Source organism: Pristis pectinata, chromosome 10 (genome assembly GCF_009764475.1).
Source record: "Pristis pectinata isolate sPriPec2 chromosome 10, sPriPec2.1.pri, whole genome shotgun sequence".
Lineage (NCBI taxonomy): Eukaryota > Metazoa > Chordata > Chondrichthyes > Rhinopristiformes > Pristidae > Pristis > Pristis pectinata.
The window spans coordinates 92,906,561-92,931,794 of NC_067414.1; the positions used below are offsets into that span (position 1 = coordinate 92,906,561).

The following is a 25,234-nucleotide window of genomic DNA, read 5'->3' on the forward strand; positions in this document are numbered from 1 at the left end:
GGAAAGGCATGGCCTGATTAGGGAGAGTCAGCATGGCTGTGCGGGGCAGGTCATGTCTTACAAACTTGATTGTGTTTTTTGAGGAGGTGACAGAGGTGATCGGAGAGGGTAGGGCAATGGATGTTGTCTACATAGACTTTATAAGGCATTTGACAAGGTCCCTCATGATAGGCTGATCCAGAGGACTAAGATGCATGGGATCCACAGTGATTTGGTGGTTTGGACTCAGAATTAGCTTGCCAATAGAAGACGGAGGGTTAGGGTTAGGTGGAAGGGTGTTATTCTGGCTGGAGGTCCGTGATCAGTGGTATTCCGCAGGGATCAGTGCTGGGACCTCTGTTGTTTGTGATATATATAAATGACTTGGATGAAAATGTTGATGGGTGGGATAGTAAGTTTGCAGACGACACAAAGATTGGTGGAGTTGTGGATGGTGAAGAAGGTCGTACAAGGATACAACAGAATATAGATTAGTTACAGATATGGTTGGAGAAATGGCAGATAGAGTTTAATCTGGGCAAGTGTGAGGTGTTGCACTTTGGGAGGTCAAATATAAGGAGAAAGTATACATGGAATATAATACAGTACAGCACAGGAACAGGCCCTTCAGCCCACAATTAGTTGTGCCGAACTAATTAAACTAGTAACTAACTGCCTAATTATATTCATCTCTTCTGCGCAAATCCCTTATACAGTGAATGGCAGGACCCTTAACAGCATTGATATACAGAGGGAGCTTGGGGTCTAAATCCATAGCTCCCTGAAAGTGGCCATGTAAGTTGATAGGGTGGTAAAGAAGGTGTATGGCATACTTGCCTGCATTGTTTGGGGCATTGAGTAGAAGATTAAGGAAGTAATGTTGCAGCTATATAAAATTTTGGTTAGGCCACATCTGGAGTATTGTGTGCAATTCTGGTCACCTCATTACAGGAAGGATGTGGAAGCTTTGGACAAGTGTACAGAAGAGGTTTACCAGGATTAGAGGATATGAGTTATAAGGAGAGGTTGGACAAACTTGGGTTGTTTTCTCTGGAGTGTTGGAGGCTGAGGGGAGACCTGATAGAAGTTTATAAAATTATGAGAGGCATAGATAGGGTAGACAGTCAGAATCTTATTCCTGGGGTTGAAATGTCAAGTACTAGAGGACATGCATTTAAGGCGAGAAGGGGCAAGTTTAGAGGAGATGTGCAGGACAAGTTTTTTACACAGAGAGTGGTGGATGCCTGCAACGGGCTGCCAGGGGTAGTGGTGGAGGCAGATACGATGAGTGGTGTTTAAAAGACTTTTAGATAGACACATGAATATGCAGGGAATGGAGGGATATGGATGATGTGCAGGCAGAAGAGATTTAGTTTAATTTGGCATTGTGTTCGGCACAGACATTGTGGGCTGAAGGGCCTGTTCCTGTGCTGTACTGTCCTATAGTCTATGTTCTATTTCCTGCTTTATTGAAGTAGACAATCAGATAATCGTTATGCCCAAACTAAAATGCTAGTTTGAAAGGAACATTTTACCAAATGATTTGTAATTCATTTTTATGACTATGTATATAACTTAATGTCACATGTACATTGGTAGTATGTTTTAATGATTTGCATATACAATTCACTATGGCAATTCTGAAATCAATCTAAAAATACTCTATATACAAGTTAATGTGCCACGATGTCAACAATTTATTCAATACAACGTCCCTATATAAACATCTGTACTTTAACCCTCCATACACAATTTAAAACAATTCTATGCATAACTGAAAACAACAAATCACACATCATTTGCTCTATTCCAACTTCAGTTCATTCAATATATAGTGCTTTACTTTCAGTATAACACCCTATATATGCCTAGAAATGTTATTGCTTAGCCCTGTTTATTTCAGTGGTATGTGAGTAAAAATCCACATTAATGGAGTGAAATGTGATAATGAGTTGTTTTGGCACATTGCAGAAATTGGGCCTGTTCTTTTGGATATGAGTCATGCTCGTGCTCCTGATGTGATTTTTGCCTCAGATGTGCATCAACTGAAGTCAGTCTTAAGATTTCTTTTAGACATTAGAATCTGTTGTCCCAGCGGTGTCGTCCTTGGCACTTGGACAGGTGCATGGATTGGAAAGATTTGGAGGGATATGGGCCAAATGCGAGCAAATGCGACCAGCTTAGATGGGGATCATGATCGGCACGGACTGGTTTGGCTGAAGGGCCTGTTTCTGTGCTGCATGACTCTATGACTCTATTGGCCCTTCCAGGTAAACTGGATTTTAATAGGTCTGAGGTAAATTCAACTTTCTTGGGGGAAGCTGTTGATACTGCTGGCTGGTCTTCTTGAACTGCTGGAGTCTTTCTGGTGAAGGTACTCCCACAATGGTTTTGTTTAGGGAATTCCAGGATTTAGATCCAGCAAGTATCATATATTTCCAAATCAGGATGATGTGTGACCTGCAGGAGAATCTGCTGTTGGTGGTATTCGCACACACCAATTGCTCTTGTCATTCAAGGGTTTTGGAATTGCTGTCAGACTAGCCTACGTGTAGTTGGCCACACTAGAGCCTTAGTGCTTGCTGATAGAGAATATTCATGATGGTGGATGGGGTTCTAGTCAAGTGAATTGCTTTGTTCTGGATGGTGTTGAACTTTTTGAATGTTGCTGGGTCTGTACACACAAGTGGCCTGCCTTGTCAATGTACTCTTTTATCCATAGTATTTAATAGGATGGTTCTGTTGAGTTTCTCATCTCCCATGATGTTGATAGTTCAAATTTGAGTTTATTGTCATATGCACAAGTACATGTATGTACAGGTGCAATGAAAGTTGGCAGTGGCAATGCTATTCAATCATAGAAATCTTACATAAGGTAGCTATTAGGCCTTTGGTGTTTTGTAACCTTTCTCTCTCACATGCCCATCAACTCCTCTTTAATTCTTTTGGCACCTACCTACACTAAGGAGTAATTTACAGTAACCAATTAACCTACCAGAACATCTTTGGAACATGGGAGGAAACTGGAGCACCTGGAAGAAATCCACACAGTCACAGGGAGAACACACAAACACTCTGCAGGTAGTTAGACACACTCTTGTTGGAGATGGTGTTGTCTGTCACTTCTTTGGTAGGAATGTTATGCCACAGCAGCCCAGTGCTGAATGTTGCCTAGGCATGGACAGCTTCATTTTTTGAAGATTTGCAAATGGAATTGAACTTTTTGTGATCATCGGAGAACATCTTCACTTCTGACATTATGAACGGGAATAAGGTCATTAATGATAATGGGTGAATCTTGGATACTGCAATGTCCCGAGTTGGGATGATTGGCATCTGGCAATCACAACCAGCTTTCTTTCCGTAAAGTATGACTGAGTTTTTGGGTGTTTTCATTGTAGATTGACCTAATTTTTACCATTGCTTGATGCCCCACTTGATCAAATGTTGACTTGATGACAAGAGCAGTCATTCTCTGTGAGATAGTTTAACTCTGTCTATGGCATTCAGCTTTTAGTATGGATGTAATCCAACATTGCATTGCAGTTTCACCAGGAGTTCAGTCATTTTTTTCTAAAGATAGTGATGGGTTGTTTCATTAACTGAATTTAAATTCCACAGCTGCTAAAGTTAGACTTCAAATCCAATAATTTATCCAATGTGCATGCATATTATGGGGTTGCATTGATGGTATTATTTAAGGGGGTTGTACTGACTACATTGTTTTATGGAGTTAGACTGCTGCGTTGTTTAATTGGGTTACAATGAGTGCATTATTTCCTGATGTTGTACTGATTGCATTGTTTTGTCTTTTCTAGAGTTATACTGACTGTGTGTGATATTGGGTACATTATCTGGGGTTGCACTGATTGGCTTTAGGGATTGTATTCAGAATCAGGTTTATTATCACTGACATATGTCATGAAATTTGTTGTTTTGTGGCAGCAGTACAGTGCGAGACATAAAGACATTAAAATTACAGTAAGTTACAAAAATAAATAAATAATGTGAAAGATGAAGTTTTTATGGGTTCATGGACTGTTCAGAAATCTGATGGCAATGGGGAAGAAGCTGTTACTGAAACGTTGAGTGTGGGTCTTCAGGCTCCTATACCTCCTCCCCAGTGGTAGTAACGTGAAGAGGGCATGCCCCGGGTGGTGAAGGTCCTCAACGATGGATGCTACCTTCTTGAGGCACCGCCTCTTGAAGATGTCCTCGATGTCAGGGAGGGTTGTGCCCGTTGAATGTGGGTGTATTGACAACGTTGTTAAACAGGGGTTGCATTGACTGCGTCCTTTTAAGAGACTGCACCAACTGCATAATCTTATTGGGTTGTCGTAGCTATTTAGGGGTCGCATGACCTGTTGTTCTCTAGGACTGCGATGAACACCGTCTAGTAACCGGTTGAAGTAACCGTTTAATGGAATTATATTGATTCTATTTTTATGGGTTGAATCGATTTAATTGTTATACACGTTTGCACTGTGTGCAATGTTTAATGGAATTACACTGATGGTGTTATTGGTGTTGCTTTATAGGAATGCACTTATATAGGAATGCACTTATTTTATAGGAATACTTACTTATTACTTATTTAATTACTTATTTACTTACTTACTTAACTTACAGGAATACTTACTCACAGGGTCACTGCCCAGACTTCACTAGGAGATCTATGCAACATTGCCTGGGACCTCTGCGGGGAACCAATCAGAGGCCAGGATACTCATCGGCCCGGTGGTGAGGGGGTGGCGGCGGCGTGCGGGAGGTTTACCCGTTGCTGTGGTGACGGCCCATGTCAGCCATGGTGAAACAGACGATACGGATCTTCGCTCGGCTCCGGCCCACCAAGCGGCCGGTGGCGGTGAGTGACGGGCTCCCCCCTCCCTGGGTACGGGGGGGGATAGACCCCGAGGCCGGAAACACTGCCCACCCCCTGCAGTGAACCCCCCAACCACTGGTGACCCCCCACTCCCCTTGCAGTGACCCCCCATTCCCCCTGTGGTGACCCCCCCACTCCCACCAGCAGTGACCCCCCCACTCCCACCAGCAGTGACCCCCCCACTCCCCCAACTCCCCCTGCAGTGACCCCACCCCACTCCCACCTGCAGTGACCCCAACCCACTCCCACTCCCCCCTGCAGTGACCCCCCCCACTCCCCCTGCAGACCCTCCACCCCCACCTCCAGCTCCACCCCCACAGTAGCCCCCCCGCCCCCTGCAATAACCTCACCCCAAAATACCACCACTTTGTGCACTACCCCACCCCCTTCCACATGCACACCGTCAGCTCCGCAATACCCCACACCCCACATACTCCCCACACCCTGCACTACCCCACACCCCAAAATCTACCCACACCCCAAAAGCTCCCCACACCCCAAAAACTCCCCTTCCCTGTAATACCCCACAAACTCCCCACACTCTGCAATTCCCCACACCCCAAAAACTCCCCACACCCTGCAATACCCCACACCAAAAACTCCCCACACCCTGCAAAAGCCCACACCCCAAAAACTCCCCACACCCTTCAGTACCCCCCAAACCGTCAGCCCTGCACACACCCTAACCCACACACTGCAACACCCCCCCTCCTACACACGCACACTGTCAGCCCTGCAATACCCTCCACAGACCCTGCAATATCATCCGACTGTCAGCCCTGCAATGACACACACACCCCACCAACACCCTACAATAACTCACACACACACTGTCAACCCTGCAATGTCCCTCACAACCCAACCCGCATCCTGCAATAACCCCACCCTTTCACCGTCATCCCTGCAATAACTCCTCGCACACCCTGCAATACCGCAAACAACCTAACTCACATCCTGCAATACCCCTCACACACTCCAATAACCCCCATCCACCGTAAAGCCTGCATAACCCCCCACACCTCTAACCCACACACTTTCAGCCCTGCAGTAGACCCTCCCGGTCCACACACACTGCCTGCAATCAGCCCCTCCCCACCTATACACTATCAGCCCTGCAGTTCCCTCATTCAGCCCCCAGTCTGCAACTCCCCCAGTTAAAACACACCATCAGCCCAACAATCCCCACCCAGCTCACATACGCCATCAGCTCTGCATTCCTCTCCCAGCTCCCATCAATCCTCCACCCCTCCATCCTCTTGCCCCTGCCGGCCCCCTTCTCTCTGTCAAGAGCAGTGCAAAACAAAATATGAAATTTGAATGGAGTAGTGAATTGTTAAAGTTGCTGTCTTTTGTATGAGATGTTAAAACAAGGCCCCCTGGTTTGAAAAAGTGTAAGGAGTTCTCTGTGTTTTGGGTTAAATTCAGCCAGTACCACCAAACACTGAATAATTCATTAACAGTTTTGGAACCTTGCTAAACACAATTTGCAACTGGCATTTCCAGCCAAAGACAAATCACTGAGTTTAAAGTAAATTCAAGAAAATTTTGAGGATCATAGAAATTTACAGCACAGAATGAGACCATTCGGCCAACCTGAAATGGACTAAATGAATCCCACTTCCCAGCTCTTGATCCATCATTCTGTGGGTTACGGCTCTTCAAGTAATTATCCAGGTGCTTATAAATCTGGTCAGGGTTTCTGTTTCTCCACTCCTTCAAGAAGTGTTCCAGTTCCCCCAATCTGAGGACTTAATGTAAATTAAAGTTACTTTCTTTTTGTATGATATTCATGTCGGACCTAAAACTATTTGGAATTTCTGTCTATTATAGCTTTACTCATTGGATGAAGATAATGGAGGCTCAGTGTTGGACTTTGTAGTGCCACATGATGCAGCTGATGGATTCATAAATAACAAACGAGAAAACTATAAATTTAAGTGAGTACCATGTATTATTTATTACTTCTGTATCATACTTCATCTTCATAAACTGGAAATTAAACCATTTGTGTTGTGTTGGTTGAGATGAGTCAAAAGCATCAGATTTTTAGCTTTATGTTTACAGCGGATCGCTGAAAGGTTTGCAGTGTCTTGCTGATTGTAGGGAAACCATACCTTTTATTTTTGTCCTCCTGGAAGAACTAGATATCAACATTCTCTCCCTCAGAAACATAGGGATGACATTTTACCATGTTCATTGCTGCAGTAAATCTTTAATTGACCATTAGTAGTGCGAAAGAGCAAATTTGGCATCAGTTTTGTTACATCCGTAAATTTACCCTTGAAAGTACTTGCCTTCTGGTGGTACAGTTATACTATACAATGAAGTTTTTGCAAGCAACCAAGTCCCAGATCTAGGACTTGTCACCACATTGAAGCTATTGGTGCTCCTGTAATATTGTGAAACTGACAGCAGTTTTGAGTTTTGCAATACTCATAAGGTATTTACAAATTAATCTTGCTATAAAATACGTTGTTGGGGGCAGTGGACTTCTAGAACAAATTGCAGTTGAAAAGGTGGAGGTATTAGATGTTTTTGTAGTTTAAGGATGGATTAATCCAGGGCCTTATGAGATCTATCCCTGGCTGATGTGCAAGCAAGGGAGAAAATTGCTGGGGCTCTAATAAAAGTTTTAAAATCATCTCTGGCCAAAGAAGAGATACCAGATGACTGGAGGGTAGTGAACATTGTTCCTTTATTCAAAAAATGCAGCAAGGATAAATCAGATAATTACAGGCTGTTGAGTCTAATGTTAGTGGTAGGGAAATTATTGGAAAAAATTCTGAAGGGCAAGATTAATCTGAATTTGGAGAGGCAGAGATTAGTCAAGCATAGTCAGCATGACTTTGTTAAGGGGAGATCCTGTTTGAGAAATACGCTGGACTTTTTTTTAAAGAAGTAACTAAGTGGTTAGTGAGAGTCATGTGGATGACATGGAATACATGGACTTAAGTAAGAACCTTGACAAAGTGCTACATGGGATACTGATCCAGAAGGTAAGAACCCAAGATATCCAGGGCAGTTTGGCAAATTAGATCCAAAATTGGCTTGGTAATCGGAAACAGAATGATGGTGGAGGGCTGTTTTTGCAATTTGAAGCTCGTCAGTAATGGTGTTCCGCAGGTATTGGTGGTGGGGTCCTTGCTGTTTGTCGTATACATCAATGATTTGCAAATGAATTTGTAAGTTTTCAGATGACACAAAAGTTGGTGGTGTTGTTGATAATGTGGAGAATAGTCTTCAACCACAGAATGATATTGATGAATCAGTAAGATAGGCATATGGAATTTAATTCTTTAAAAAATGTGAGTGATGCACTTTGGGAGGACTAATAAGGGTAGGACATACACACTGAACGGTAGGACCATAGGAAGTAGTGAGGAGTAGAGGGACCTTGATTTACAAGTCGAAGAATCCCTATAGGCTGCAGCGCAGGTGGTGAAGAAGGCATGTGGGATACTTGCCCTCAAGAGCCAGGGTATAGAGTATAAGAGCAGGGAGGTTGTGGTACAACTTAGACCACAGTGGGAGTACTATGTGCAGTTTTGGTCACCACACTATCGGAGGGATGTGATTGCACTGGAGAGGATGCAGAGGAGACTCCCCAGGATGTTGCCTGGGATGGAACGTTTCAGCTATGAGGAGAGACTGGAGAGGCTGGGTTTGTTTTCCTTGGAGCAGAGGAGGCTGAGGGGGGACCTGACTGAGGTTGTACAAAGTTATACAGAGTAGGTAGAAACATTTCCTCAAAGCAGAGAGCATATATTTCTGTGCTGTTTGACTCTATGAAAATGTTATTTTTGTTGCTTGAGGACTATAAGTTTTTAATGGTGTGATGAGCCATAATTATCACTCAGCAAACTCTGCCCCTAATTCTCACCTAAGATGTATAATGGATTTTAAATTTATAAAAATATTTAGTTGGGATATTTCTGCTTTAATTGTGCACGTATATTCTGACCTTTATTTAGCACTGTAAAATGTTCAAAAAGTTAGGTGAAAATTGTACTTCACTCTTTTGGTTTGCTGTTTGTGAAAATTCTTTAAATGTTTAACTGTTCAGCCAGCTTGATGACATGTAGATGCTGGAAACTGGAGAAGTGATGGCTGACAGCAACCAATATCCAAAAGGGGCAATTCACATTGCAGTGACTGCTGGATTGTTGTGGGCACCCTTCATCGAGGTCAGCAAAATGTGACATTGCTTTGTTACTTGTTGCAGAATCTGGGTTGATCTGTCTGGCAGTGTGCTTTTTCCCGAGGTGACTGTGCAGTCTTTCAAGTAGATTTGCTCCAGGTTGTACCCAGGTGTTACTCTCAGTTTCACCTCTCCAAGAGCCAGTGAAGCAGAAGCATTGCAAGGTATCGGGGAACACATTTCCCAAATGTTTCATTGCCCTTACACCAGGAAATTTAGAAAACATAGATGAAGTTATACAGTATATTATATATATATATATATAAAACACACACACACACACACACACACACACACACACACACACACACACACACACACACACACACACACCATCAGATTGATTGGCACAGTGTGATGTTATCATCTGTTGGGTATATGAATGCCCCTGGCTTTGGGCACAGTTTGGAAGCTCATCCCTACCTCCAACAATTACTCACTTTTACCAGGTTGCAGAGGGTGGATTTGAGAGTCATCAATACCTCTGCCAATATATTTGCTGTTAATTTGTACCTGGACTATTGAGGTTGTTTGCAGCTTAGTTGTGAAATGGAGATCAGTGACTAGAAATTGATCATTCATATACTTCTTTTAGGTCAATAATGACGCAAAGTTTTGCTTTACGTGGAGGAGGTTGCAGTAGGGATCATTCTGAGGTGAAATCACTACAATTGTAAAATAGGACCAGCATATCCATGTGCCATCCACATCAGTATGCTTGACCTAGTTCCAGGAACCTGCCTGCATCTAATAGAACATAGAACAGTACAGCACAGAAACAGGCCCTTCGGCCCATAATCTTGTGCCTAACTAAATTAATCCCTTCTGCCTACACAATGTCCATACTCCTCCATTTCTCTGCACATACGTGCGTCTATCTAAGAGCTTCTTAAACACCTCTATCATATTTGCCTCCACTACCACCCCGGCAGCACATTCCAGGCACCCACCACTCTCTGTGTAATGATGTAACTATTTGTGTAATAACTATTTCCACCAAAGCCCAGTGTAAATGCAGCAAAACATCCTTGCTCCTTATTTGAATCCTCTTGCTATGAAGGCCAACATAGTATTTGCCTTCTTATCTACCTGAGGTACCTGCAGCTTTGCTTTCAGTGACTGATGCACAAAAACATCCAAATCCCTTTCACAACAACATTTCCCAATCTAACCCTATTTAAATAATATGTTGCTTTTTTTTGTTTTTCCTACCATTAGTAAAGTAGATGACCACACTTGTCCTTGTTATGCTACAAGTGAAGGTGTGTGAGGTAGTTGTAAGGAGGATACAAAATCCTTCAAATATTGTAACTGAGTGGGCAAGGAGTTGGCAGATGGAGTGTAATCTGGGAAAATGTGAGGGTATCCACTTTAGAAGGAAGAATGAAAACTAAAATTATTATTTAAATGAAGTGATATTCAAAGTGTTATGATACACAGGGGCCAAAATTTCTTTGAGAATGAGACAAATTTGCATGCAGGCACAAGCAATTAGGAAGGCTAATGGAATACTGGCCTTTGTTGCAAGGGGTATGGAGGATATTTAGGTCGGGAAGTTTTGCTGTCATTGAAACTGCACCTGGAGTACTGTGTACAGTTCTGGTCTCCGTATTTAAGGAAGGATATACTTGCATTGGAGGCAGTGAAGGTTGTTCCTGAGATTAGGGCGTTGATGTACAAAGAGAAGTTAAGCAGGTTGGGCCTATACTCATAGAGTGCAAGTCATAGAGTCATAAACAGAACACAAGCAGACCCGATTCCACTCCACTCGTTAACCACCCATTTATGCTCATCCTACATTAAACCCACTTTTTATTCTCCTCACATCCTCATGACCACCCCCCCCACTCCCCCATTCTACCACCCACCTATACGGTCGGAGCTGTTATCCTACCAATCCCCATGTCTTTAGGATGAGGGAGGGAACCGGAGCACCCGGAGGTTGGGTTTGCACATTCTCCCGATTGCAGGGAGAATGTGCAAACTCAACGCAGACAGCACCCGAGGTCAGGATTGAACCCATATCTCTTGCACTGTGAGGCACTATCTCCATTAAGAGGTGATCTTATTGAAGCAGTAGATTCTGAGGGGATTGAGTGGGTGGTGCTAAGAGGATGTTTCCTCCATTGAGGGTATTTAGAACCAAGATACATTATTTCAGATTAAGGGTTTTCCAATTAAGATGGTAACGAGGTGAATCTTCCTCATGGTGAATGCCATGTTTATTGGAAGGGTCCTGCATCTGTAGTGCTGGACATATTTCAGTAGGCAGCACTGCCTGGATTATTGTGGCAAACACTATTGGTATTCTCCTGATGAGATTCTGTTGCCTGCACGTATTGCAGTATATGCCAAGTAGACATGGGGGATATCATTGTATGCAGCAGGTTGCACAACTGTGCAAGCTGAAAACAGTAGCCTGTGCCTGAGGAAGAGCAGCAAGGAGACGTGGAACCTGAGGACCTTGAGGCATAGCCTGAAGAACAGCAAGAGCAAAATGAGCAGGAGAAAGAAGAGCTATGAGGGAGATGTCTTTCCCATCACAGCCTCATCTTCCCCCTGAGTGGGAGAGGGAAACATTGCTGACACAGGCTATAATGGACCATGATCCTAAAGAGCTAACAAAATTGTCATTCTCGTGGCAAGTGTGAACTTCTCTACCAATTGTTAATACCAGTGATCAGAGGGGAGTCCAGATGACACATTAAACTCTTACATCCTGGTTTGCTGGTCCATTTGCTCTGTATATGACACAAAAAATGGAACAATCCCTGTGGAAATTATTTAAATGGCTTGCGACAACATCTGTGTATTTCTTAAAAGTGGTCTTCAGGCACTCTTTCCTCTGAGGAACTTTACTCTGTAGGTGTAAACAGCCAATATGCAGATCATCCAGGTATTCCTTGTGAGGACATGAAATTTCTTTCTCTGTTGCTGAATTGTGTGGAGATTCTCATTTCTGGAAGAGATTCCCATAGCCACCTCCTGTCAAGTTCTCCTTACAGCGGGCCTGGCATGTCTCCTTGTCTCCTGAAACACAGGCCCTCCTTCCTGGCAAGTATCTCATTAACCAGGACTTGCATGACCCTTCGAATGAATGTGGGAGCTATCCCCTGCAGCCTCTTGTCTTCTCCAATAGTAGAGTGTACGCTGCTGCTGGGAAATCTGCTTTTGAGGGCTACATACAATCTGCTGGAGGAACTCAGTAGGTCAGGCAGTATCTATGGGGCGGGGGGGGGGTCGCGGAAGAGGAATTGTTGACATTTTTGGTTGAAACTGTGCATCAGGACTGAGGGAGGAGGTACAGGAGCCTGAAGACCCACACTCAGCAATTTAGGAACAGCCCCTTCCCCTCCGCTATCAGATTTCTGAATGGTCCATGAACCCATGAACATGACCTCATTAATCCATTTTTTTTTGCAGTATTTACTTTGTAATTTATAGTCATTTTATGTCTTTGCACTGCACTGCTGCTGCAAAACAATAAATTTCATGACATATAAGTCAGTGATAATAAACCTGATTCTGAGATGAGTGTGGTTGCTCCAGATTCCAGCATCTGCAGTCTCTTGTGTCTGCCTTTAAGGGTTGATGCCCTTCTGCGATTGCTGCACCACAAAGTGACAGAATCTGTGCTGCACTGAGTGTGGTAGCATTAGGAATTGTGCAAGTCCTATTCAGCACTTGTTTCTGGGTGTAAACCACTCTAATGCTTTTACACTCTGGATTTAGGCCAATTTCGACACCTCTTGCAAAATTGGTGCTGTCCGATTTCTAGACATGAATACCGTCGGACCCAAATGTAAATATTCAGATGTGATGGCTGACTGATTCTGTTTTTTTTGAATTGATTAATTCAATTTATTTTAATCATGACATTGAGATCTGAGAGTACTCTTTAATTGAGATTAGTGGATGAAGGTGTGAGTAATTAAGATTTGATCAGCAATGATAGATGACGGTATTAAAGAAAATGTATATGTGTTTCAAAAATCAGGTTGGATGGGAGTATTCGTTTACTGGCCGGGATTTTGGGTGTTAAATGCTGGTGGCTCTGAGTCCAAATGCTGACATTTACCCTCTCAAATGGAAGATTTGAGTTTAGGAGTTAGCCAAATTAAATCAAATGCCAGAGTCCCAAATTTGTTGACAGATTCGGAAAAGCAAATCTGCCACCAGCAGCAGACATCAATCTTACTGAGATTCTCCAGCATTTCCACTCCTATTTACATGAGCGAATTGGCATCTAAGTCCCATGCCAGGTTTTTTTAATATTCATTTTTGAGATTTGGCCATTGCTGGAAAGGCCAGCATTTATTGTCCACATCTAATTGCTCCCAAGAAAGTGTGGTGAGCTCCCTTCTGGTGAAGTTAGTATCATTGGTTCTCCATCCCAATGGGCAGGGAGTTCCAGGATTCAGAGCAATTGGGATGGAGAACCAATGATATACTAACAAGTCAAGATGGTACGTGATTTGTAGGGGAACCTTGCAAGTGTCTGCTGCCCTTGTTCCTCTTGGTGGTAAGTTCTGTTGTTATATTAAACTTAAAAATTTTTAAAAATGTTTGAATGCCTGTGTTGACAAAGGATCGGGCTTTGCTAACAGTCAGTTGAGGCTTTTTGAATGCTCCATTGAAGGTTCTACTGCTGATCATACCTTACTGCTGGGCTCCTGGAAGCTTCAGGCTATCAAGGAAGATCCTCTGCATCTGGACTAGTAGAAGAGTGGAGAGACCATAAATGGCAATTTCAGCCGGTGGACCAATGCCATCCGAATCAAATTTATTATCACTGACTTGTATGACGTGAAATTTGTTGTTTTGCGGCAGCAGTACAGTGCAAAGACATAAAATTACTATGAATTACAAAAAAAATAGTGCAAAAAAAAAAGGAATAACAAGGTAGTGTTCATGGGTTCATGGACCATTCAGAAATCTGATGGGGGAGGAGAAGAAGCTGTTCCTAAAACATTGAGTGTGGTTCTTCAGGCTCCTGTATCTCCTCCCCGATGGTAGTAACGAGAAGAGGGCATGTCCCGAGTGGCGAGGGTCCTTAGTGATGGATGCCACCTTCTTGAGGCACCACCTGTTGAGGTTGTCTTCAATAGTGGGATGGGTTGTGCTCGTGATGGAGCTGGTTGAGCCTACAACCCTCTGCAACCTCCTGCGATCCCGTGCATTGGAGCCTTCATATCAGGCTGTGATGCAACCAGTCAGAATGCTCTCCACTGTACATCTATAGAAATTTGTAAGAGTCTTTGGTGACATACCAAATCTCCTCAAACTCCTAGTGAAGTAGAGCTGCTGGCGTGCCTTTGTGATTGCATCAATGTGTTGGGCCCAGGATAGATCCTCAGAGATGCTGACACCCAGGAATTTGAAGCTGCTCACCCTTTCCACCACTGACCCCTCAATGAGGACTGGTGTGTGTTCTCCTGACTTCCCCTTCCTGAAGTCCACAATCAATTCCTTGGTTTTGCTGCCATTGAGTGCAAGGTTGTTGTCGTGTATTTTAAATAATAAATCTTGTATATTCTATGAAAGGCCACACATTTATTTCTAAACAATTTCTCCTTTTGCAGATTCCAGCAAATCTTTGATCAAGGTGCAAAGCAAGAGGAAATTTTTGAAAATATTGCAAAGCCTGTTGCTGAAAAGTGAGTTTAAATCTGATTTAAGTTTTTTGGTCTGAGACTGTGAATTTGAATTCAGTTTGAAATTTGTTGAATCCATGACTGGTCAAGTCTGAAATTCTGGTTGATCTTTTAAAAATTCATTCATGAAAGATGGACATCACTGACAGTTAAGTATTTATTTCTGACCACTAAAAAAAAATCCTTGACCTTGGGATCTCTTGGAACATATAAGAGCTCTTATCGGTCAGGCCAGCATATTTCCTTCCCAAAACGATATTAATGAACCAAATGGGTTTTTATGACTATCTGCTAGTTCCATGGTCTTGATACCAGGTCTTTGTTTTAATCAGAATCAGGTTTATTACTACTGACATATGTCGTGAAATTTGTTGTTTTGATGCAGCAGTACAGTGCAAAGACATAAAGACATAAAAATTACTGCGTTACAAAAATAAATAAATCAATAGTGCAAAAGAGGAATAACGAGGTATTTTAGATTAGTTAATTAACTGAATTTAAGTTCCCCAGCTGCCAAAGTGGGATTTGACCTATCCGGATTAATAATGTAGCGTCTGGACTACAAGTCATAATATTTAACCACTGTGTGACCATACCCTAATGACATATGTATATTAGGGTAAAGCATGTTGTGCCAAACTCATGATTATTATGCAAAAGTAGAATATGGTGATAACTCACTAAACTTTCAATGTTCCATTATCATCAAGTGGTCACCTGAAATCATTTGTGAGTCATTATAGTATTCTCACAAATAAGTGCTGAAAGGTTTCTGCAGTCCAGTCAGCAGATAAAACTGCAGTTGTAGTACTGGTGTATTACAGTACTACAATTGTAGTTCGTAGAACAGTACAGCACAGGAACAGGCCCTTCAGCCCACGATGTTGTGCCGAATTTCAAATGCCCAACTAAACTAATCCCTGTTGCCTACTCTGTCCATGTCTTCCATTTCTGGCACATTCATGTGCCTATCTAAGAGCCTCTTGAATGCCTCTATTGTATCTGCCTCCACCACCCTTGGCAGCGCATTCCAGGCACCCACCACTCTGTGTAAACAAAAAAAACTTGCCCTGCATGTCTCCTCTGAATTTACCCCCTCTCATCTTAAATGCATGCCCTCATGTATTAGACATTAGTACTGGCATATTACAAGATATTCTAGAATATATTTTCTTAAATGAGAAAGGGCCCTAGATTCAAATTTACACTGTACTTCATTAAGATTTGAACAAACTAAATCTGCCTCCACAAGGCATGGTTGAGTTTTATGCAAATTTCAACTGTGGCTATGCCTCCAAATCAAAAGTTTGTTCATTTAATTCCATTCCAGCAACTTGAGCACAAAATCTGAAACTGACGCAACTGTGGCAGAGTAAGGAAGTGTTGCAGCAATTTCCTTCGGGGAAGGAAATCTGTTGTCCTCCCCCCAGTCTGGCTTAAGTCTGACTCCACACCCACCAATGTGGTTGATTGTATAGTCCTCTGAAATAGCCTTGCAATGTAGTTAGTTAAGGAGGCAGTTTGGATGGATAATATATACTGACCTTGCCAGCAATGTCCACATCCTGTGACTGAATGATTAAAAAAAGCTGTTGGAACTGCCATCTTCCAGATGAGACATTAAAACAAAGCCTCATCTGCCATCTTAGCAGACGTGCCAAGGACTGTTAGGAAGAGGACCGGGGAATGATCCCTGGTAATCTAAAAGTTAAATACTACAGCTACTGGAACTCTGAAATGAAAATAGAAAATGCTGGATATACTCAGCAGGTCAGACAGCACCTGTGGAGAGAGGGAGAGGCAGAGTTAATGTTTCAGGTTAATGATCTTTCAACAGAACTAGAAAAGTGAGAAAAGAAGCGTATTTTAAACTGCAGTCCAGGGAGAAGGTGAAGAGAGCAGGAGGGAATGTCTGTAATAGAGATTAAGAGAGTCCAGATGATTAGATGTTATTGCTACTCTCTAAGAGAGGGTGGTGAAGGCTTGTTAATCGTACTGATCCTGTCTGCTGAAGGTCCAAATGGAGGGAGACAAATAAAGACGCAGGAGAGTAGACAAAAAAAGCAATGCTGGAACTGTGAGATGCAGAACACAGCAGATGCTGAAGTGAAAGAATAATGCTGTGAACCCTGAGCACATCAGGTACCAGGTGTGGAAAGAGCAAAACTGAACTAATGTTACAGATTGATGACCTTGCATCAGAACTGGCCAGTTCTGACACAAAATGGAAAGGCTAGTTATCTGGAAAAGTTGAAGTCAGCATTGAGTACCAAGGGCTGCCTAGATGAAAGAAGAGGTGCTATTCCTTGAGGTTATGCTGGGCTTTGTTTAAAGGATTTAGGAGATCATAAACAGAGAGATCAGAGTGAGATGAGACGGAGAATTAAAGTGATAGGCAACTGGAAACTCATGGTCACTCTTACTGAGTGAATGGAGGTGTTTTTCAATGTAATCAAACAAACTGTAACAGTTGGTACCTGACCTACTGAGTATTCACAGCATTCTCTTTATTTCAGATTTTTAACAAATTTTGTGTTCTGCATGTCACATTCCCAGTCTTTTTCTTCTCTCCTCTATTTATACCTCATCTGGACATGTGATTAAGTAACCTTCACCATCTTCCCTCAGGTGGCACCAACAACCTGTATCATCTGGATTCTCTTGGTTCTAACCTATCGCTGAAATTCCTTTAGTTCTCTCCATATCCCTTTTCTTTGAAACATTAACTTTGTTTTCCCCTCCACTGATGCTGCCTGACTTGCTGAGTATCTCCAGAGCTGTTTTTTGATTTCATTTAAAATTATCCCTTGTATGCTGGGCAATATTTATTTCTTAACTAGCGTAACGCTTTACAGCCCCAGCGACCCAGGTTCAATTCCAGCTGCTGTCTGTAAGCAGTTTGTATGTTCTCCCCGTGTCTGTGTGGGTTTCCTCCGGGTGCTCTGGTTTCCTCCCACATTCCAAAGGCTTACGGGTTAGGAAGTTGTGGGCATGCTATGTTGGCGCCAGAAGTGTGGCGGTCTGCCTCCAGAACACTATGCAAAAAGATGCATTTCACTGTGTGTTTCAATGTACATGTGACTAATAAAGATATCTTATCTTATCTAAGATAGATAATTTGTTCATTATCATATTGCAATTTGAGGGAACTTGCTGTGCACAAATTGGTTGTTACGTTTCCTCATTACAGCAGTAACTATTTTAAGAGTACAAGTGCAAATTATTAACTATGCTGTAAATTTGAAATAAAAGTACAAATTTCTGGAAACATTCAGCATATTAGGCAGCATTTGTAGATAGTGAAGGAGCATTAATATATCAGGTCTCTGGCCTTGGCTTTCTCATGAATGGGTACCTGATGGTCGGTAAAAACATGGTGGGATGAAGGGCTGTTTCTGTATTGTTTGACACTATGACTGTATGAAAGGTCATTGTGCTGTATTTTTTCCTTTATAGATGTTGCATAACCAGTTGAGTATTTCCAGAATTTTATGTTTATTGTCCTTGAAAAGAATTTTGCAGACTATAAACCCCTTTTGGGTTGACCAAAGACCGTGAAAGGCACCGTATGAATGCAAATCCATTTTTTTTTTGCACTCCAGAGGTCGAATCCTGACTTCAGATTCACATTGCAGCTTTATTGTGCAAATGAAATTACAATCTGGCACAATTTGCAGCAACTCCCTGGTTTCCTGTGCTCCCTAAGGAACAATAATCCCAATGGGTCTGTGCAGATGCCAATAAAACCGAGGGATTAAAATGGCCCAAGCCTCACGCTGGCCAGGCTATGTGATCTGAGCCCTTGTCTTCCCACCCACTGTGCCCCCAAAGAACCTCAAGTTAAAATTGGGGTTTGTGAAGTTGTTTGGAGAAGTGTGTAATTAATGTTCTCATGAGACTCTTGATGTTGTGACTTTATTTTCTGCCCGTGCTTATTGCTGGTTGGAAAATGACCCATTGTGTATGCCAGCAATTGTAGAGTATGGGGAAATGGATAATGAATGGTGAAAAATATCATTACAGCAGATGGTAATAATCAACTGTGGAAGTACAACTAAGCCCTTCCAGCAACATTTCTCCAATTTTAGTACTTTTAATCTTGGTTTGTTTAAATATTTGTGTATCTTCAATGTGCTACTCATTGACTTTGAATGCGACACTACTCACTAAGAATATTTTTGAAGGATATTCTATTTTAAACTTAAGTAATACATTTCTGAGAGTGTTCGAGTGTCCTTTTGTGTGGATAACTGGATAGTTTTTATCAGGAAACTACCACTTTTTTACTTGATGGTGTCCAACTAAAACTCAGGCTGATCTTCTACAAGCATTCAGTGCAGTGTTTGACATATAACTTACTATGTCCTTTCCAATTACACTTTTCATGTCCGTTTTAAAAATTGGCTTCCATTTATTCATATTATGCAGCTTGGGATTACTGATCTTCATTTATTTGGCCAGTTTTACTGGTTAAAAGTAATTGTATAAAACACCTCCAATTTTGAATGGTATTTGAAGATAAAATTGTGCAGCCAAAATTTAATGATTAGGCACTTTGACAGCACCTCCATCCTTTGCAGCTTCAACTATTCAAAGATCTAGGGGATCACAGTCATGGGAGTACTTGCCCCTGATTTTCCCTCCAGATTTCTCACCAACCTTATCACTTTCTTTTACATTATTGCTTGATCAATGTGACAGAATGCCCTACTGTTGTCTAATATGCACAATATTTGGGTTTACTAGCCATGGTAGTAATTCAAGACATAAGTCTGCTTGAGGATAAAAGTATCATCCAACTGGACCATATCACTGGCAATCTGAAGCCAATCAGAGCCAAGATGATTTTTCCATACTTGATTTGACTGGACCCAGAGACATTTGTGGCAATGTGGAAAGGAAAGACTTACTATGCTTTACATATGCTGCTATTGATCAGTAACACAGGAACTGACCAAACCTGATACACACAGTATATTTAAGAGGAAGATGGATAGGTTTTTAGATATCAAAAGAATTGAAGGATATAGGGTAAAAGGTCAGAGACAATCTTACTGAATGGTGGATCAGGCAGGAGGGGCTGAATGGCTTACTGTTATTTCTCATGTTTTTTATGCCATGGGGATTGTATTGGACATCAGCATTACATGGAGCACTCCAGGCATGGTTTCACTATTGCCCTGTTCAGTTGTAGCGAGACTTCCCTGCTATCATACTCCATCCCCTTTGCATTAAAGTCCAGCATTCCATTTGCTCTCCCAATCATTTTCTGCTAACGTTCTGTGTTCCATGTATGGGGACATCCAGATGCCCGAGTACTGAAGCATTCTGTAATCTCCCTCAATTCAAGCATTCTACTGTTCCTACTGAAATGTTACCCCACATTAAACTCCATCTGCCAAATTTTAGCCCATCTACATTCCTTTGCATACCATTTGTGTTCTCCTTGCAATTTGCTTTTCCCTTCCTAATGTCATGAAATTTCTCTACAATGAACTTGGTCCTCTTATCTAAGTCATGAATGAAGATTGTAAATAGCTGAGGCCCCACCACCAATCTGTATGGCACCCCACTCGTTAGGGATCACGAATCTGAAAATGAACCATTTGTCCCTCCTTTCTGTTAGTTAGCCAATTCTCTATCCATATTTATTTATCACTGCCAGTACCATGAGCTCTTTTGCAGTTACGTTTTAAATGGATCTTATTGAATGGATTTTGGAAATCCAAATGCACTACATCTGCTGGTTCACCTTTTTCAGAATCAGCTTTTTCATCATTGACATATGTCGTGAAATTTGTTGTTTTGCGGCAGCAGTACAGTGCAAGACAAAAAGACATAAAAATTACTATAAGTTATAAAAATAAATAAACAGTGCAAAAGAGGAATAACGAGGTAGTGTTCACTGACCGTTCAGAAATTTGATGGCGGAGGCGAAGAAGCTGTCCCTGAAATGTTGAGTGTGGGTCTTCAGGCTCCTGTACCTCCTCCCCGATGGTAGTAACGAGAAGAGGGCATGTCCCGGATGGTGAGGGTCCCTAGTGATGGATGCCGCCTTCTTGAGGCACTGCCTCTTGAAGATGTCCTCGATGGTGGGGAGGATTGTGCCCGTGATGGAGCCGGCTGAGTCTACAACCCTCTGCAGCCTCTTTTGATCCTGCACGTTGGAGCCTCCATACCAGGTGCTGATGCAACCAGTCAGAATGCTCTCCACCATACATCTGGAGAAATTTGCAAGAGTCTTTGGTGACATACCAAATCTCCTCAAACTCTGAATGATGTAGAGCCGCTGACCTGCCACCTTCATGATTGCATCAATATGTTGGGCCCAAGATCGATCTTCTGAGATGTTGACACCCAGGAACTTGAAGCTGCTCACCCTTTCCACCGCTGACCCCTCAATGAGGACTGGTGTGTGTTCTCCCAACTTCCCCTTCCTGAAGTCCACAATCAATTCCTTGGTCTTGCTGACGTTAAGTGTGAGGTTGTTGTTGCGACACCACTCAACCAGCTGATCTATCTCACTCCCGTACGCCTCCTCATCGCCATCTGAGATTCTGCCAGCAACAGTGGTGTTTATCCACGTTGCTGCTTAAATAACTCTAATAAATTTTTCAAACACCATCATCCTTTCATAGAATCACGTTGGCTCTGCTTAATTGTGTTTTGATTGGGTATGTGTCTTGTTGCTACTTCCTTAATAATGGATTCCAGCATTTTGCCAGTGACAGATGTAAGGCTAACTGGACCATAGTTTCCTGTTACTGTCTTCCTCCTCTCTTGAATAAGGGTATTACATTTGTAGTTTTCCATTCTGCTAGGATGTTTCTACAGTCTGGGGAATTTTGAAAGATCACAAATAATTTGTCCACTATCTGTCCGCACATTTCTTCTTCTCAGACCCTCAGACTCTGATCATCAGGTTCAGGGGTCTTATCTCATTAATTTATGTTGTACACTAGTACCCTGCTTAGTGCTAACTCGCAAAGTGCTGATTCATTAAAGCACTCTTGGTCATGAAGTCCAAACGTTCACAGGTATGTACTCCACTGTACTTTAAAAAGGCACCTGCATGGGTTGCATGCTGCTGCTCTAGGAATCTCTCACTCCTGCAGCAGTGAAATGGTGATCTCATTGCTGCAAGGCTGGGTGTGGAGTCAACAAATGAGCCAATGTACAGTGGCTGTATGTGAGGACTGGTGTTGGGTGGGCAGGCCGAGCACCTTGGCCACTCAGTACTGAGATGCAGGGCTCAGAAACATGGAAACATAGAAAATAAAGGCAGGACTAGATCATTCAGCCCTTCGGGTCTGCTCCACCATTCAAGAAAGTGGTGTAGCTGGTAGAGCGGCTGCCACACAGCACCAGAGATCTGGGTTTAATCCTGACTTTGGGTGCCGTTTTTATGGAGTTTGCGTGTTCTCCTTGTGACCACGTGGGTGTCCTCTGGGTGCTCTGAGTTTCCTCCCACACCCCAAAAAACATGCAGGTTGGTTGGTTATTTGGCCACTGTAAGTTGTGTAGGTGTGCGGTAGAATCTGTGGGGTAGTTAATGAGTATGTGGAGAGAATACAAAATAGGATAAATGAAGGGTTATTGTAAATGGGTGGTGGCTAGTTGGCACAAACTCAGTGGGCCAAAGAGCCTGCTTCTGTGCTATATCTCTTTATGACTCTATAACATGATTATCACTGATCATCCACTTCGGTACTTCTTCCTGCATTCTCCCAATATCCCTTGAGGTCTTTAGCATTAACAAATATATCTACCTCCTTCTTGAATATATTTGATGACTTGATCTGGTAGAGAATTCCACAAGTTCACCACCCTGAGGGTGATGGAATTCTCCTTGATCTCTATTCTAAATGGAATATCCTACATCCTAAGGCTTTGATCCCTAGTGTTGGATCTCCTGCTATTGGGAGCATCCTCCATGTATCTGGTCTGTCTCGTTCTTTAAGAGTTTTTCAGGTTTCTCTGAGATTCCCCGTCATTCTTCTGAACTACAGTGAATATAGACCCAGTCAACGTAATCTCTCCTTATACATCAGTCCAGCCATCCCAGGAGTCTTTCTGGTAAATCTTTGTAACACTCCATTGCCATGAACATCCTTACTCAGATAAGGAGACTACAACTGTGCTTAAAACACCGGTTGTAATCTCCACAAGGCTCTGTACAATGGCAGCAAAACATCCTTGCTCTTGACTCAGATCCTCCTGCAATGAAGGCCAACATACCTTTTGTCTTCTTAGCTTGCTTTCAGCAGCTTGTGTACAAGGACACCCAGATTTCATTGCATCTCCCCTTTTCCCAATCTTATCATCATTCAGATGATAACCTTTCTTTCTGTTTTTGCAACTAAAAGGGATAACCTCACATTTTTCGATGTTAAACTGCAACTGCCATGCTTTTGGTCACTCAGCCAACTAGTCTGAATCACACTGGAGACTCTTTGCATCCTCTTTACAGCACACATTAAAGTCAAGTTGAGTTTGTTGTCATGTGCACAAGTACGGTGAGGTTTAGGTACAATGGAAAAATTTACTTGCAGCAGCATCACAGGCACATAGGTACAGACAGTACATAGAATATAAATTCTACAAGACAGCGAAGAGAAGAGGAAAAAAAAAACCTACAAAAACAAGACATTAGTGCAAAAACAAAAGACACAATCAGAGACCAGTCCATGGTGGTGCAAGACCTGGTCTGTAGTATTCCATTACTAAGGTAGGATTAGGGTTGTGCAGATTGGTTGACAATCTTGATGGTTTTCAGAAAGTAGCTGTCCTTGGACCTGGAGCTTTGTGTGACCTCAGCGTTCTGTACCTCCTGCCTGAAAGTAGCAGCAAGAAGAGGGCATAGCCCGGATGGTGAGGATCCTTGATGATAGATGTTGCCTTCTTGAGGCAGCGCCTCCTGTAGATCCTGTCAGTGGTGGGGAGGGCTTTGCCTGTGATGGACCGGGTTGTGTCCACTACTCTCTGCGGCCTCTTGTGTTCCTGTGCATTGGAAATTGCCGTACCAGGCTATGCTGCAACTAGTCAGGATACTTTTAACAGTACATCTTTAGAAGTTTTTTTTAAAAGAGTTCCAACCCCTCTCCCACATTGTGTCTTCAGCAGATGTGAGGACGTTATACTTAGTTCCCTCATCCAAGTTATTGATGTATGTTTTGAATAGCTGGATGCCCAAGCAACAGCCTGCTAATCACTGCCGGCACTGGGAAAAGACCATATTCTGTTTCCTACCTGGCAACCAATTCACAGTCACGCTAGTAATATTACCCCCAATCCCATGTGCTTTAATTTTGTATCCTCACCTCTTTTGTGAGATATTATCAAAAGCCATCTGAAAATCCAAATACTCTAGTTCTCCCATACCCATTCTACCAGTTATATCCTCAAAAAAAAATCAGCAGGTTTGTTAAGCAGGTTTTTCCCTTTCATAAATCCATGCTTCATTTAATTCCATTAATGTTTTCCAAGTGTTCTGTTATTATATCTTTTATAATTGATTCTAACATTTTCCTTGTTACTAATGTTGGGTTTACTGGTCTGCTTTTTCTCTTCCTTTTTTAAATCGTGGGGCTACATTTGCCACTCCAATCTGTAAGAACTGCTCCAGAGGCTGAAGGATTTTGGATGATGTCCAGAAATTTATCAAATGATCAGGAGGACTGAGCCTCCATGGCCTTCCAGGGGAGAGAGTTCCAAAGGCTCCCCAGAAATGTCTGCACTCTTTCTACGGTCACTTCCTATGTAGTACTCTGCGATGTAGATTATCAGGCCCTGGGGACTTTTCTGCCTTTCGGCCCATTAATTAATTTATTTACTGATGACCTCTTTCAGTTCCTGCCCCTCTCTAGACCTTGAGCACCCTAGCATCTGGGAGGTTATCTGTGCCACCCTTTATGAAGGCAGAACTAAATTCTGCCACTTCATTATTCCCAATTATAATTTCCCTTGTTTCTGACTGTGGGGGACCTATATTTGTCTTCATTATTTTTTTTTCCTTCAAGTTCAGTTTTTCTGTTCTCTGCAAGCTTATTCTCAAGCACCATTTCCCATTCAACCCCCACTCCCTTCATCAATCTTTGTTCTTTGATTAATTTTAAACTGCTCTCAATCCTCAGGCCTGCTGCTTTTCATAGCAACTTTAATTGCCTCTTTGTGAATCTAATGTAATCCTTAATTTCCTTCATAAACCGCTGTTTCCTGATTTATTTTACGCCAGAAAGGAGTGCACTCAGGCCAGTATATGGGCCATTACTGGATGCTGGTAGTATCTGCTCCATGCGGTGATAGGCTGTTTGTTATCAGAGAGAAATCTCTTGCCGAGGGAGAGCTATACAGTCAAATAAAGAGAGGGGGAGATGGCAGCTTCCATCACATCCTATAGGAGGCGATGAGAGCAACCATAGGATTGGGCAGTCTATCAGCATATGGAGCAGCTGCTTTCAGTTCCCAACAATGGCCTGTACCCTTTATGTTGTCCGGGGAGCTCTTCTGAGCCCTGCATCT

General features: G+C 42.5%; 1 protein-coding gene across 1 annotated transcript in view; it reads left to right on the forward strand.

Moving 5' to 3' along the window:
• Positions 1 to 4,810: 4,810 nt before the first annotated feature.
• kif6 (kinesin family member 6) overlaps positions 4,811 to 25,234 on the forward strand; it is a 431,738-nt gene continuing 411,314 nt past the window's right edge. Inside the window, exons 1-3 of the mRNA XM_052024853.1 lie at positions 4,811 to 4,843; positions 6,692 to 6,798; positions 14,642 to 14,716. The gene's annotated coding sequence lies outside the window, so the exon portion shown is untranslated. The remainder of the gene's footprint in view (positions 4,844 to 6,691; positions 6,799 to 14,641; positions 14,717 to 25,234) is intronic.